The following is a 14,012-nucleotide window of genomic DNA, read 5'->3' as shown; positions in this document are numbered from 1 at the left end:
CATTTTGAGCCTTATCCTCATCTTGAGTTGGTGGAGATGCTTGTGTGGAGGAAGATGGTTGATCTTGTGCATGTGGTGGCTCTTCAGATTCCTTAGGACACACATCTCCAATGGACATGTTCCTTAGTGCGACGCACGGAGCCTCTTCATCACCTATCTCATCAAGATCAACTTGCTCTACTTGAGAGCCGTTAGTCTCATCAAACACAATGTCACAAGAAACTTCAACTAGCCCAGAGGACTTGTTAAAGACTCTATATGCCCTTGTGTTTGAATCATATCCTAGTAAAAAGCCTTCTACAGCCTTAGGAGCAAATTTAGATTTTCTACCTCTTTTAACAAGAATAAAACATTTGCTACCAAAGACTCTAAAATATGAAACATTGGGCTTTTTACCGGTTAGGAGTTCATATGATGTCTTCTTGAGGATTCGGTGTAGATACAACCGGTTGATGGCGTAGCAGGCGGTGTTGACCGCCTCGGCCCAAAACCGATTCGATGTCTTGTACTCATCAAGCATGGTTCTTGCCATGTCCAATAGAGTTCTATTCTTCCTCTCCACTACACCATTTTGTTGTGGGTGTAGGGAGAAGAGAACTCATGCTTGATGCCCTCCTCCTCAAGGAAGCCTTCGATTTGTGAGTTCTTGAACTCTGTCCCGTTGTCGCTTCTAATTTTCTTGATCCTCAAGCCGAACTCATTTTGAGCTCGTCTCAAGAATCCCTTTAAGGTCTCTTGGGTGTGAGATTTTTCCTGCAAAAAGAACACCCAAGTGAAGCGAGAATAGTGATCCATAATAACTAGACAGTACTTACTCCCGCAGATGCTTATGTAAGCTATCGGGCCGAATAGGTCCATATGTAGGAGCTCGAGTGGCCTGTCAGTCGTCATGATGTTCTTGTGTGGATGATGAACACCAACTTGCTTCCCTGCCTGACATGCGCTACAAATCCTGTCTTTCTTAAAATGAACATCTGTTAGTCCCAAAATGTGTTCTCCCTTTAGAAGCTTGTGAAGATTCTTCATTCCAACATGTGCTAGTCGGCGATGCCAGAGCCAGCCCATGTTAGTCTTAGTAATTAAGCAAGTGTCGAGTTCAGCTCTATCAAAATCTACTAAGTATAGCTGACCCTCTAACACTCCCTTAAATGCCATGGAATCATCACTTCTTCTAAAGACAGTAACACCTACATCCGTAAAAAGACAGTTGTAGCCCATTTTGCATAATTGAGAAACGGAAAGCAAATTGTAATCTAGAGAATCTACAAGAAAAAACATTAGAAATGGAATGGTCAGGAGATATAGCAATTTTACCCAATCCTTTGACCAAACCTTGATTTCCATCCCCGAATGTGATAGCTCGTTGGGGATCTTGGTTTTTCTCAAAGGAGGAGAACATCTTCTTCTCCCATGTCGTGTGGTTTGTGCACCCGCTATCGATGATCCAACTTGAGCCCCCGGATGCATAAACCTACAAAACAAATTTAATTCTTGATTTTAGGTACCCAAACGGTTTTGGGTCCTTTGGCATTAGATACAAGAACTTTGGGTACCCAAACACAAGTCTTGGTGCCCTTGTGTTTGTCCCTAACATACTTGGCAACTACCTTGCCTGATTTGTTGGTTAGCACATAAGATGCATCAAAAGTTTTAAATGAAATGTTATGATCATTTGATGCAGTAGGAGTTTTCTTTTTAGGCAATTTAGCACGTGTTGATTGCCTAGAGCTAGATGTCTCATCCTTATACATAAAAGCATGATTAGGGCCAGAGTGAGACTTCCTAGAGTGAATTCTCCTAATCTTGTGCTCGGGATAACCGGCAAGGTACAAAATGTAACCCTCGTTATCCTGAGGCATGGGAGCCTTGCCCTTAACAAAATTAGACAGTCTTTTAGGAGGGGCATTAAGTTTGACATTGTCTTCATTTTGGAAGCCAATGCCATCCTTGATGCCAGGGCGTCTCCCACTATAGAGCATGCTTCTAGCAAATTTAAAATTTTCATTTTCTAAGTCATGCTCATTAATTTTGGCATTAAGTTGAGCTATGTGATCATTTTGTTTCTTAATTAAAGCTAGGTGATCATGAATAGCATCAACATTAATGTCTCTACATTTAGTGCAAATGGAAACATGCTCAACGGTAGATGTAGAGGGTTTGCAAGATTTTAGTTCAACAATCTTAGCATGTAAAATGTCATTTTCATTTCTAAGATTGGAAATGGTAATATTGCAAACATCTAAGTCCTTAGCCTTAGCAATTAATTTTTCATTCTCATTTCTAAGGCTAGCTAGAGAATCATTCAATTTTTCAATCCTAGCAAGCAAATTAGCATTATCATCTCTAAGATTGGAAATTGAATCATCACAAACATTTGAATCAACCTTAGCAATTAAACTAGTATTCTCATTTCTAAGGTTGGTAATAACATCATGGCAAATGCTTAGCTCACTAGATAATTTTTCACATTTTTCTACTTCTAGAGCATAAGCATTCTTAACCTTAACATGCTTCTTGTTTTCTTTAATAAGGAAGTCCTCTTGAGAATCCAAGAGTTCATCCTTCTCATGAATAGCACTAATTAATTCATTTAATTTTTCCTTTTGTTGCATGTTTAGGTTGGCAAAAAGGGTGCGCAAATTATCCTCCTCATCACTACAATTATCCTCATCACTAGAGGTTTCATATTTAGTGGAGGATTTTGATTTTACCTTCTTCTTTTTGCCGTCCTTTGCCATGAGGCACTTGTGGCCGACGTTGGGGAAGAGGAGTCCCTTGGTGACGGCGATGTTGGCAGCGTCCTCGTCGGAGGAGGAGTTGGAGGAGCTCTCATCGGAGTCCCATTCGCGACACACATGGGCATCGTCGCCCTTCTTCTTGTAGTATCTCTTCTTTTCTCTCCTCTTTCCCTTCTTATCGTCGCCCCTGTCACTATGACTAGATAATGGACATTTAGCAATGAAATGACTGGTCTTACCACACTTGTAGCACACTTTCTTAGAGTGGGATTTGTAGTCTTTTCCCCTCCTTTGTTTGAGGATTTGGCGGAAGCTTTTGATGATGAGCGCCATCTCCTCATTGTTGAGCTTAGAGGCGTCGATGGGTTGTCTACTTGATGTAGACTCCTCCTTTTTCTCCTATGTTGCTTGAATGCGACCGGTTGTGCTTTGGACGTGGAGGGGCCATCTAGCTCGATGATTTTCTTTGAGCCTTTGATCATCAACTCAAAGCTCACAAAATTTCCTATCACTTCCTCGGGAGACATTAGTGTATATCTAGGATTACCTCGAATTAATTGAACTTGTGTAGGATTAAGAAAAACAAGGGGTCTTAGAATAACCTTGACCATCTCATGGTCATCCCATTTGGTGCTCCCGAGGTTGCGTACTTGGTTCACCAAGGTCTTCAAGCGGTTGTACATGTCTTGTGGCTCCTCCCCTTGACGAAGCCAGAAGCGACCGAGCTCCCCCTCGATTGTTTCCTGCTTGGTGATTTTGGTCACCTCATCTCCTTCGTGCGCGGTTTTGAGCACGTCCCAAATCTCCTTGGCGCTTTTTAACCCTTGCACCTTGTTATACTCCTCTCGACTTAGAGAGGCGAGGAGTATAGTGGTGGCTTGGGAGTTGAAGTCTCGGATTTGGGCGACCTCGTCCGAATCATAGTCTTCATCCCCCGGTGATGGTACCTATACTCCAATCTCAACAACATCCCAAATGCTAGTGTGGAGTGAGGTTAGATGATGTCTCATTTTATCACTCCACATATTATAATCTTCACCATCAAACATAGGTGGTTTGCCTAATGGGACGGAAAGTAATGGAGTACGTTTGGAAATGCGAGGGTAGCATAGGGGGATCTTACTAAACTTCTTGCGCTCATGGCGCTTAGAAGTTACGGACGGCGTGTCGGAGCCGGAGGTGGATGGCGACGAAGAGTCGGTCTCGTAGTAGACCACCTTCCTCATCTTCTTCTTCTTGTCAATGCTCCGACGCGACTTGTTGTGTGAAGGAGATCCCTTCACCTTGTTGGCGGACTCCCCGGATGGAGCCTTCCCATGGCTTGTGGCGGGCTTCTTGCCGGTCCCGAACTCCCTCTTGGTGGATGCTCTCGACATCACTTCGAGCGGTTAAGCTCTAATGAAGCACCGGGCTCTGATACCAATTGAAAGTCGCCTAGAGGGGGTGAATAGGGCGAATCTGAAATTTATAAACTTAAGAACAACTACAAGTCGGGTTAGCGTTAGAAATATAAACGAGTCCGAGAGAGAGGGCGCAAAACAAACCGTGAGCAAATAAAGAGCGAGACACGATGATTTGTTTTACCGAGGTTCAGTTCTTACAAACCTACTCCCCGTTGAGGTGGCCACAAAGACCGGGTCTCTTTCAACCCTTTCCCTCTCTCAAACGGTCACTTAGACCGAGTGAGCTTCTCTTCTCAATCAAACGGAACACAAAGTTCCCGCAAGGACCACCACACAATTGGTGTCTCTTGCCTTGGTTACAATTGAGTTGATCACAAGAAGAATGAGAAAGAAAAGAAGTGATCCAAGCGCAAGAGCTCAAATGAACACAAATGTCGCTCTCTCTAGTCACTATTTGATTTGGAGTGATTTTGGACTTGGGAGAGGATTTGATCTCTTTGGAGTGTCTAGAATTGAATGCTATAGCTCTTGTAATGTGTTGAAGGTGGAAAACTTGGATGCCATTGAATGTGGGGTGGTTGGGGTATTTATAGCCCCAACCACCAAAATATGGCTGTTGGAAAGCTGTTGTCGCATGGCGCACCGGACAGTCTGGTGCGCCACCGGACACTGTCCGGTGCGCCAGCCACGTCAGCCAGCCGTTGGGGTTCGACCGTTGGAGCTCTGACTTGTGGGGCCTCTGGGCTGTCCGGTGGTGCACCGGACAGGTCATGGAGACTGTCCGGTACGCCAACTGTGCGTGCTCTGTCCTCTGCGCGCGCAGGCGCGCATTAAATGCGTTGCAGTCGACCGTTGCGCGCGAAGTAGCCGTTGCTCCGCTGGCACACCGGACAGTCCGGTGAATTATAGCGGAGCGGCCTCCCATTTTCCCGAAGGTAGCGAGTTCAGCGTCGAGTGCCCTGGTGCACCGGACACTGTCCGGTGGCACACCGGACAGTCCGGTGTGCCAGACCAGGGTGCCTTTTGGGATGTCTTTTGCTCTCTTTGTTTAAACCCTTTCTTGGTCTTTTTATTGGCTTATTGTGAACCTTTGGCACCTGTAAAACTCATAGACTAGAGCAAACTAGTTAGTCCAATTATTTGTGTTGGGCAATTCAACCACCAAAATCAATTAGGAAAAAAGGTGTAAGCCTAATTCCCTTTCACCTCCCACAGCTTTAGTCTTGGTGCTCTTCTTTTGGTACCACCTTTGAACAGAAGCAACAAAGGTTTGTTGCTTCTTCACCTAAAACAACATGGGACAAAGCCCTCAGCACGAAGTGTACTTTCGCAAGACTTACCCGACAAGGTAAAAGACTCTCAAGGATATGCTGGCTTTAAGGGGAGTCAATGTAAGGCTTATCAATAATCAATGACTCTGTTTGCAGAATTGCTTACTAATAGTGGATCCTTAAAAATCCAATTTTAATTGTCAGGTTAAGTAAGATTACCTGCATCTAGAGTTCTCTCTACCCTAGTTCAATCACTTGACCTGCACTAGCCAATTTCTTAACAACCCTTCATCTTTACTGGATTGCTACGTGTAGGGCAGTGACCAAGTCTTCATGTCCGCGAAGTTACGGCGATCCGAATCGATTATACTCAGATGAGAATCTCCGATCACATGACATATGTAGCACTTAACCCTTGCATATGTCAACTCGCCACCGGGGTTCTTAAGACCAGATCAGGTTCATGCCAACCGAGAGCACAGATACACCACCGTCCAGCCTCTTGCCACGGAGGGTACATGCTACTCTCGCCATCTCTCCACTCCCATTGTGTGTTATCTTATTCTGATATTAGTCTGCCAGAGGCAAAGCTTACCCATGACGAGGCATGTGACCAGTTAAAGGGTCCTCGGTCAGCAGGCCTACATCGATATGGTCCTTAATCGACTCAGTCGGAGACACTACACTGAGACTCTCTTCTCGTGCAAGTCACCCGCCCGGTCTCAGTTTTATCATTTCAAACCCAAAGTTTGGTATCTGGCAAAGGTACATCTTTTCATATGTTGAACCCATCATGGCCATGATGGATCCACCATCAAGTTTATTTTTGAAAACATTCCCACCCACTGAAGCATCACCTTTGTTTTAAAACAAAACATTTTTGTTTGCTAAAGCAAGGCTAAGCATCATAAAATTCTTTTTCGAAAAGGGTATCAAGGAAAGGTAATTAAATTTTCAAGGAAGGAAATGCATCAACGGTTTAGCACACAACTCCTATCACCTAATGCATCAAATAAGGTGATAAAGATTTTAAAACACAAGGAGGTGGCAAATGCATCGGGGCTTGCCTTGTGTTACTGGTGAATCAGGCTCTGTTCCGTAGATATCAAAATAGAAACAGTTGCCTGCCTGATGTTCCTCAGGTGGTGGTGGTGATGAAGTCCTTGTCTCTTCAACCTCTATTTCCTCCTCGTTTTCTAAATATAGCCAAGTATAATGATGAATGCTCATGAAGATGCAAATATAATAAAAGTTTATTATCTAAGGTCTTGAATACAACTTTCCTTCACGGATCTCCGAGAACTTAGGGTTTTCGGAGTTAATAGTGAAGTTCATAGGCCAGGGGATAGGGTTTTGGGTTGTTCTAAGTATCAAACATGGTCCAAATCATACCAAACTTTACCCAAGGCTTCTAAATATTATTTAGAGTTTACCCTAAAAGTTTAGTGAATTTTGGATTTATTATTTATTCTCTAAAAATCCAGAAGCAGGGTTTTTGGCTATTTTAAATGCTCTATAATTTCCTATTTGGACTAAAAATCATGAAACTATTTTTATTAAATACTATAGGAAATTAGAGACCTAGCAAAATTAGTCTTGCATTTTTAGAATTTTTCTAGAATTTCTTTAGCTCTGGCAGAAAAGGAAAAAGAAAAGATAGGAACAGTATTGGACCAAAACCGGCCCAAGTCAGCCCACTACAGGACGAAAGCGCCCGCGCAGACTTTGCAAGGACGACCCTGTCTTTTTGAATAACCAGAAGCGGGGTCACAACACTATTCAATGGAGTCACTGACACTTACAGAAACCCCCTGCTAGTTCTATTTCTTCACAGGCCGAGGTCCACGACGACGAACGGCGCTGGGCTGCGCTCTAGCAAACTTACGTCGGTCGATTTACTTGATGATCGGCGCCCTACTATGGCAGAGACTGAATTCAATCCCTAACCAACGTTTTCCCTCAACTAATTTCACGAAAGGCTACCTAATTTGCTCTGTCCACGGTGACAGCAGGCATCACGGACAGTCAACCGCGTCCCCGATGATCTAAGGGATCCTAGCTCAATTGAGTTGGTCGGGGAGTATCAGGGGCACACAAGAACACTAAAACGGGAGGGCAGAAGGTATGAGCGGACCTGAGACACGCTGGCCACGGCGAGGTCAAACTGCTCGGTGTTCTTGAGGGATTTGGGGGAAAATCCCAAATTGGGGAGTTTTAGGGGAGGATTTGAGGCACGGGTTGCTTCACTGGTTGCGCAATTACCTAACAGAGCGAACGGGGGCGGCAATTTATAGCCTCCAACGGCGGTGGCGTCCAATTTCACGAGGATGTGCTGGCGGCCGGAGGGGAAAAGAGGTACTGGCGCTCGGGATAAGTGGCTTTCACCGTGGCAGCCCTCCGGCGATCACCGGACATGCATACCATGATTCAACGCGACATGGGCTAGCGTTTAAGCACATGGCGCACAACGGTGAGCGATCAACGGTGGTGAAATCTATCCCGGCCGCATGACGAGCAAGTGGGTACGGTGAACCTCATCCGCGCCCGAGCCCGAGCTGATCCAGTGCCAAGATTTTTACTCCGTCGTGGTTATCCCCTCACCAGCGAACACGAATCGCGGCGACGGCGTGAATCACGACGTGAAGATCATCGGCGGCGAGGGGGATGCATCTGGGATCTGATTCAGCTACTGTACCATGGGATGTTTCAGCAGACAGCCTGACAGTCGATGTTTAGGACATATTTTCTCCCAATTTTCCATGGCAACACAACCAATGCTCTGCAGCAAAGTTGTAGCCCTACAAACCATATTCACTTTTGCTATAGCATTCCTAGTCAATTTCCCACTGGATCATGATTGAATTCGAGCCCTAAGTTCATGCAATTCCATTGTCAGTCTGAATTTCAGACTCCAAGCAGTCTGACAGCCCATCCTTGGGTCTAATTATCTCCAAATTTCTTATGTAACCAAAGCTTAATCTCTATAGCAAAATTGTTCCCCTTTTATAGATCTACAAACTTTATGTGGTGACCTAGGGCAAAAACCTTATAACTTGGAAGATATAGGGCCCCAAAGTTGAGCCAATCCCATTGAAATTCAGACTTAGCCAATAGAGTTCAAATAGGACTTTTTGCAAATAAGTCCAAGTCTCAAGGTTTAACTTGCAAACCCACATACTTGTGAACCATATGACTTAAGGTGCCTTAACTTCATGGTTTTTGCACTTTAGTCCAAAAGTGCAATAATTTTGCACTTAGCCCCCTAGGGTTTAAGTCTATGGCTTTCTAGGGTTCTATTTAGGGTTTTTGGTGATTCTAGTGTTTGGATGTTGCTTAAATTCATCCATGGTGACATTTTATGACCATCTCAATTGAGTTTTGAAGTTTTCCCTTATTAAGCCTTGTTTACTCTATTAAGCCCAATCTAGGGTTAAACACTGTACCCTAGGGTTTCACTAGTGACATGTCACATCAATACAACTTGTTTGAAATTTTTGCCTAGTGAATGCACTCTAGGTGTGACAAACACATGATATGTCAATGTTTATGATGTTATGCTCAAGTTTTAGTGGCAGTAACACCAGGGGTGTTACATTTCATAACTAAATAAAGCTACCAGGGGATAAACAATATTATTATAGATTTACTGCAACTGGAATGGCTCAAAAAGGAGTTAAAATGAATTAAATATGAATTTTCTAAGTTTCTAGGATGATATTTATACTTCAAATCATTTTCTATATTCATTTACATAATTTAAATATCCTTTGGACTGCAGGTGAAATTTTTATAAATGTCAGGGTTGGTTTTATAATAAGTTGGGCCTTTTTGTAACGATCTTATAACGGTACGGGATTGCGAGTTTATTTGCGAAAAGAAGAGGGACTCTTTAGCATAATGATTCAGGTGAAGGGGTATCGGCTAGGGATGTTACTAAAACATTCGACTTGTATCACAAACCTAATATTTTAGCATAGATATACATAAAATTTAAAGCTAATTTTTGGCAATGTTATTAAGAATATTATGAAGTATTTAAATAATTTTTTATATTATTTTTATGTATATTATTTTCTCCCTTCAACAAAAAAGATGAAAAAACATTCGAATCCGTATTCGAGTAGACATCCGAATTTTATATTAATTATTTAAAAATATATAGAATGAATTTAATGTTTATTTTTTTTGAAGATTAATAGCCTCAATGCTAAAAACAAGAATATAAATTTACATAGCAAATTTTATATGTTGTTTGTTAATAATCGAAGAAAGAAGACAAAAAATTTGACATCCGAATAAATATCCGGATCCATCCCTAGTATCGGCGATAGGGAGCCGTTGGATTGCAAAACGAGCGCTCGGATTAGATTGACTTCACAACGAATCGGTACGCATTCCCATCCATCGGATCTAAATCCAAAGGCTCATATTTTAAAAAAAACGTGACCCCATTGGGGCGTTCCAGATCGGAATTAACGGCTTGGATGGGCTCCATGAACCGGTACGAACCAAGCTAATCTCCGCCGTCCAATTACAGACCAACGGCCATGACGTCTTCTCCTTCGCAAACGGCCGCCATGGAGGCACAGAGTCCACCCCAGCGGCGCCATGGCCGGCGTACGCGCCAAGCTAGTTCCCCCTGTCAAACTGCGACACCCCAGGCGCAATACCAAGCTACGGCGATGACGGAACAGAGGGTGAGGACATACCGTGTTTTGGAGTGGCACGAAGCCCCGGCGCCGAGCACCCAAGCTTCACAGCGGAGTGTAGAACTCCGATGAGGAATTCGTTAGCGCTGGATGAATTCCGTCCAGAGCCGATGCCACGGACACGATTATGAGCACGCCGCAAACCTCCCCAACCCACCTGGCACAGAGCTACTCGGTGCCACGAAATCTCTCCCTCTCTCTCACCCGGCGTTGATGGTAGCGGAGGTGGTTTCTCTGCGACCAGCTTTTGACGCGCCATGGATGGATGGACGAGGGCGTGATAGGTTTATAGTGCAGCGCGGCGGTCGCAGGAGCTGGTGGGCGGATCACGCAACACCCGGCCAAGCCATTTGAGCCGCGTGGATTCCTCGCCGCCGGTACAGAAGTAGACGGAGAATCTGTACACCTGGGCCCACATGACAGAGGCAGGAGAGCACAGATGCGCAGGTGCGATGGTAAGGAGGCTGACACGGTGGGTCCCCAAGGCAGTGACAGGAAGGGAAGCCACGCCCGTGCGCTGGGCGTCTGAATGGCGGGTCCACGCGGCAGTGACCGACGCGGAGAGCCGTGCGGGAATGGCTGGGTCGAGCGCGGAGGTAGTTTTGGGCCGCACGGAATAGAAACCAGAGATGGGCCAAAACAGGCGAATGTTGGCCCAAGCGCAGGTAATTTTCCTTTTTCTCTTCTATTTTTTCCTATTTCCAATTTGAAATATCAAAACCAAATTCAAATTCATGTTTTGAACTTCCACCTTCCAAGTGTCAAAATTAATCCTAAAGTGAATATAAACATTATTTTTTACAATATTATTACTTATTTTCCCCCTATTATTTAATTATGGAAGTAATAAATGACTTCATCAAATTTCCCTTTCTCATTCTCCGTTTTATATTTTCATTTATATTTTAAGGTAAAATTTAATTTATGATTCCTTTATTCAAATAAAGTGCATCAAAATAAAATCAGCATGAGATGCACATTTCTTTATTTATTTATTTATTGGTCACTTGACTAATTTGATACTATTAATTGAATATGAAGAGGGAGAGCCCTAATAAATTTTCAAATGTCTTCAAAAATTCTCAAAACACTATCATGAATATATTTATTTATTTATCCATCTACCAATTTTGGGCTTTACAAATCCTACCCCCTTAAAAAATCTCGTCCTCGAGATTAGTAAGAAAAAGATGTATCCCAGTCTTGTCTCAAAACATATGCACAAACAATAACCTCAACATGATGCATCACTTATTAATAAAACACAGGGTCAAATAGACCTTATTATTACTCCTAATATAGTAAATACTAGCTATTAACTAAAGTATTATTTAGGTCTTACAAATAGTACTCTTGATAAAAATATTTATATATTTATTTTTTTACTGGCTGAGTGCACGTGCGTTGGAACGGGAATATATAATATCAGTATACTACGATAATTTATATACAAAATGTGTGTTATACTATTATAAGAAAAGGTTTCATAATCAATTTGTGATCCTGACCATACATAATTTTTTGTTATTTTAATCTAGTTGTTTCACCATTACATTGCAACCATCAGTATCATGCAGACTTCGATATATGCCACGATTTACATGGTCTCATAATTGAAGAGCACGTTCCACACAGACCGGAAGAAATTCCCGCGTACATCGTTAGTCATCAGGCACGCATCACCATACGCTCTTGCTTAAACAAAAAGGCAAGTGTGTGTTTGCGAAGAGAATTAATGGAAGGCCGACACAAAAGCTACCCCGACAGTGGCAAGGATGACGAACTGGTCATTGTTGTCGGTCCTCCTCTACGTCGCATCCGGTGCCAAGATAACGCTACAGTCCTCGATATAGTAGCCGTCGAACACATGTGACATGGCGAGTACCGAAGACTCTTGGCTGGGTTGCCAAACAAAGTGCACCCCGGGCTCATCAGCGAGGTAGTACCCCTGGCCATTGCACCACCGGATACGCTACTCCTCTACATACATCATGTTTGAGGACACTCACACAACGTCAGCAACGGTCGTCGTCCCAATGCACAAGAATTCATGGCCGATCAGTTGCGACTTACGTGGTAGATTGGGCTTCAGATGGACGATGAGCTGGACGGCGTGATAGCGTCGTCGTCGGATGTGGTGCCCAGAACAACCCGAGAGTCGCCAACGTTGGCGACGACCATGAGGTCCCCCTTCTTGACGATGGATAACGTGGTGCAACTGCTCTGCACCGCGTCCAAGCGGTAGCGGCGATGGAGCTTGTCATACACAGCGACGCATGCGGCCACGTAGGACTGCTTCTAGAGGTCGAACTGGCAGTCGCCAAGCTTCTTCTTGTCGTCGATGAGCGACGCCAATGCGAGTGCCTCCTTCTAATGGTGTTTGTTCGGGGTTTCCAAGTAAGAAATATGGATTTATGCTTGGCGTTGGTTTATGAAAATGACTCACAAGTCAGATCCATGAAAAAATATTATGAAGAATAAATGTCACGCATGCAAAAAAGGAATTTAAGTTGAAAACATTATTCAAACAAAAGAAATTGTATGCAAGCATCTTCTTTAAATACTACTCCCTCCATCCAAAATATAATTCAAGAATCTCAGTGATACTTATCTACTACTACGCATTGTGCAAGGGTAGCAGGTGGGCTTGGGAAGAGATGTAGTAGATATGTTTCCTGTCATAGATGTAGACATAAACACACATGTGGTGTAGCGGTAGCTACTGCTAGCATTTGCTTGAGACGTCGTGGGTTCAAATCCCCTTAGGGGCATGTTTGTTTTTTTAATTTTAGCTAGACGTGGGCTGTATAGGGGAATGTGAATGGGAATGGGCTTTGCGGGGAGGGGGGAATGGGAATGGACTGTGTGGGGATGAGGGAATGAGAAAGGCAGAACAAGGAATGGGAATGCCAGAACAGAGAATGGTGGCAGAACACAAATGGCAGGCTACCCTTGCAGCCTTAATAAGTAGTAGAGATATTTACTCTAATCTTGCTGCTTGTTGATTTCTTCACCGGTTTCTTCACCTTCAACCGGCATCTCCTCTTGGTTTTCTGGTTCACCCGGTTCAGCTTCTACTTCCACATGGTTGACCTGCCCCTGGTTGACGGATAAGGTGGTGGGATATTTAGATCCAAATGTGCATTAACAACCGGTTGACCCATCCCAAAGAATTCAAAGGAAACTAATGCCCATTGAGAGGATATGGTGGAACATGCTCCTCATCCTATGGCATAGCCCCTAACATAGCATGTTGAACAATCGCACATTGGACTGTCCAAGACATCCCTTGAAAACCCTCTACTACAGAAAACACTATGAACTGAGGCACTTCTTTGAGAGATGTAACTCTTGCCCGAACTAGGAGTCTTGCTACATTAGACCTATCAGGATCCCACATTATCATTCTTCCAAAAGAGCCAATAGCATAAAAGTTAAGCAGAAAACCCAACAACATAAGCCAACATTCTTCATTAAAAATGCTCGTTGATTCCAAGATTGGTTGTCATGGATTATAGTGAAGGTGAAACCCAAGGCTTGTTGAGGACCCATTGCAACTAGATTATCCCTATCAAAGACAAACTGGAACCTTACAATAGCCTGTCCAAGATGGGTTGGCTAGGTTTCTCTAACTTGCAGGTTTCTCTGACCAACCAAATATGCCCTTATCATTTTCTCAAACACATGAAAGTTAACCTTGTGCTCAGTAAGAGATTGAATTAAGACTATGCCCTAATCTTCATGCAGGGTAGGCTGAGGGCGAGTGACAACATGTACCATTATCTCCCGATGATCGATGTTGTTCGCCACGAAACCCTAAGGGAGAAAGGGAGTAGGATACACACGGTAGTAAGCCATTTCCACCGAGCACCTAGCTTTGAATGGCTGACT

The sequence above is a fragment of the Zea mays genome, chromosome 2 (genome assembly GCF_902167145.1).
Source record: "Zea mays cultivar B73 chromosome 2, Zm-B73-REFERENCE-NAM-5.0, whole genome shotgun sequence".
Classification (NCBI taxonomy): domain Eukaryota; kingdom Viridiplantae; phylum Streptophyta; class Magnoliopsida; order Poales; family Poaceae; genus Zea; species Zea mays.
The sequence above is the reverse complement of the archived record's forward strand: the minus strand, read 5'-3'. Positions refer to the sequence as shown.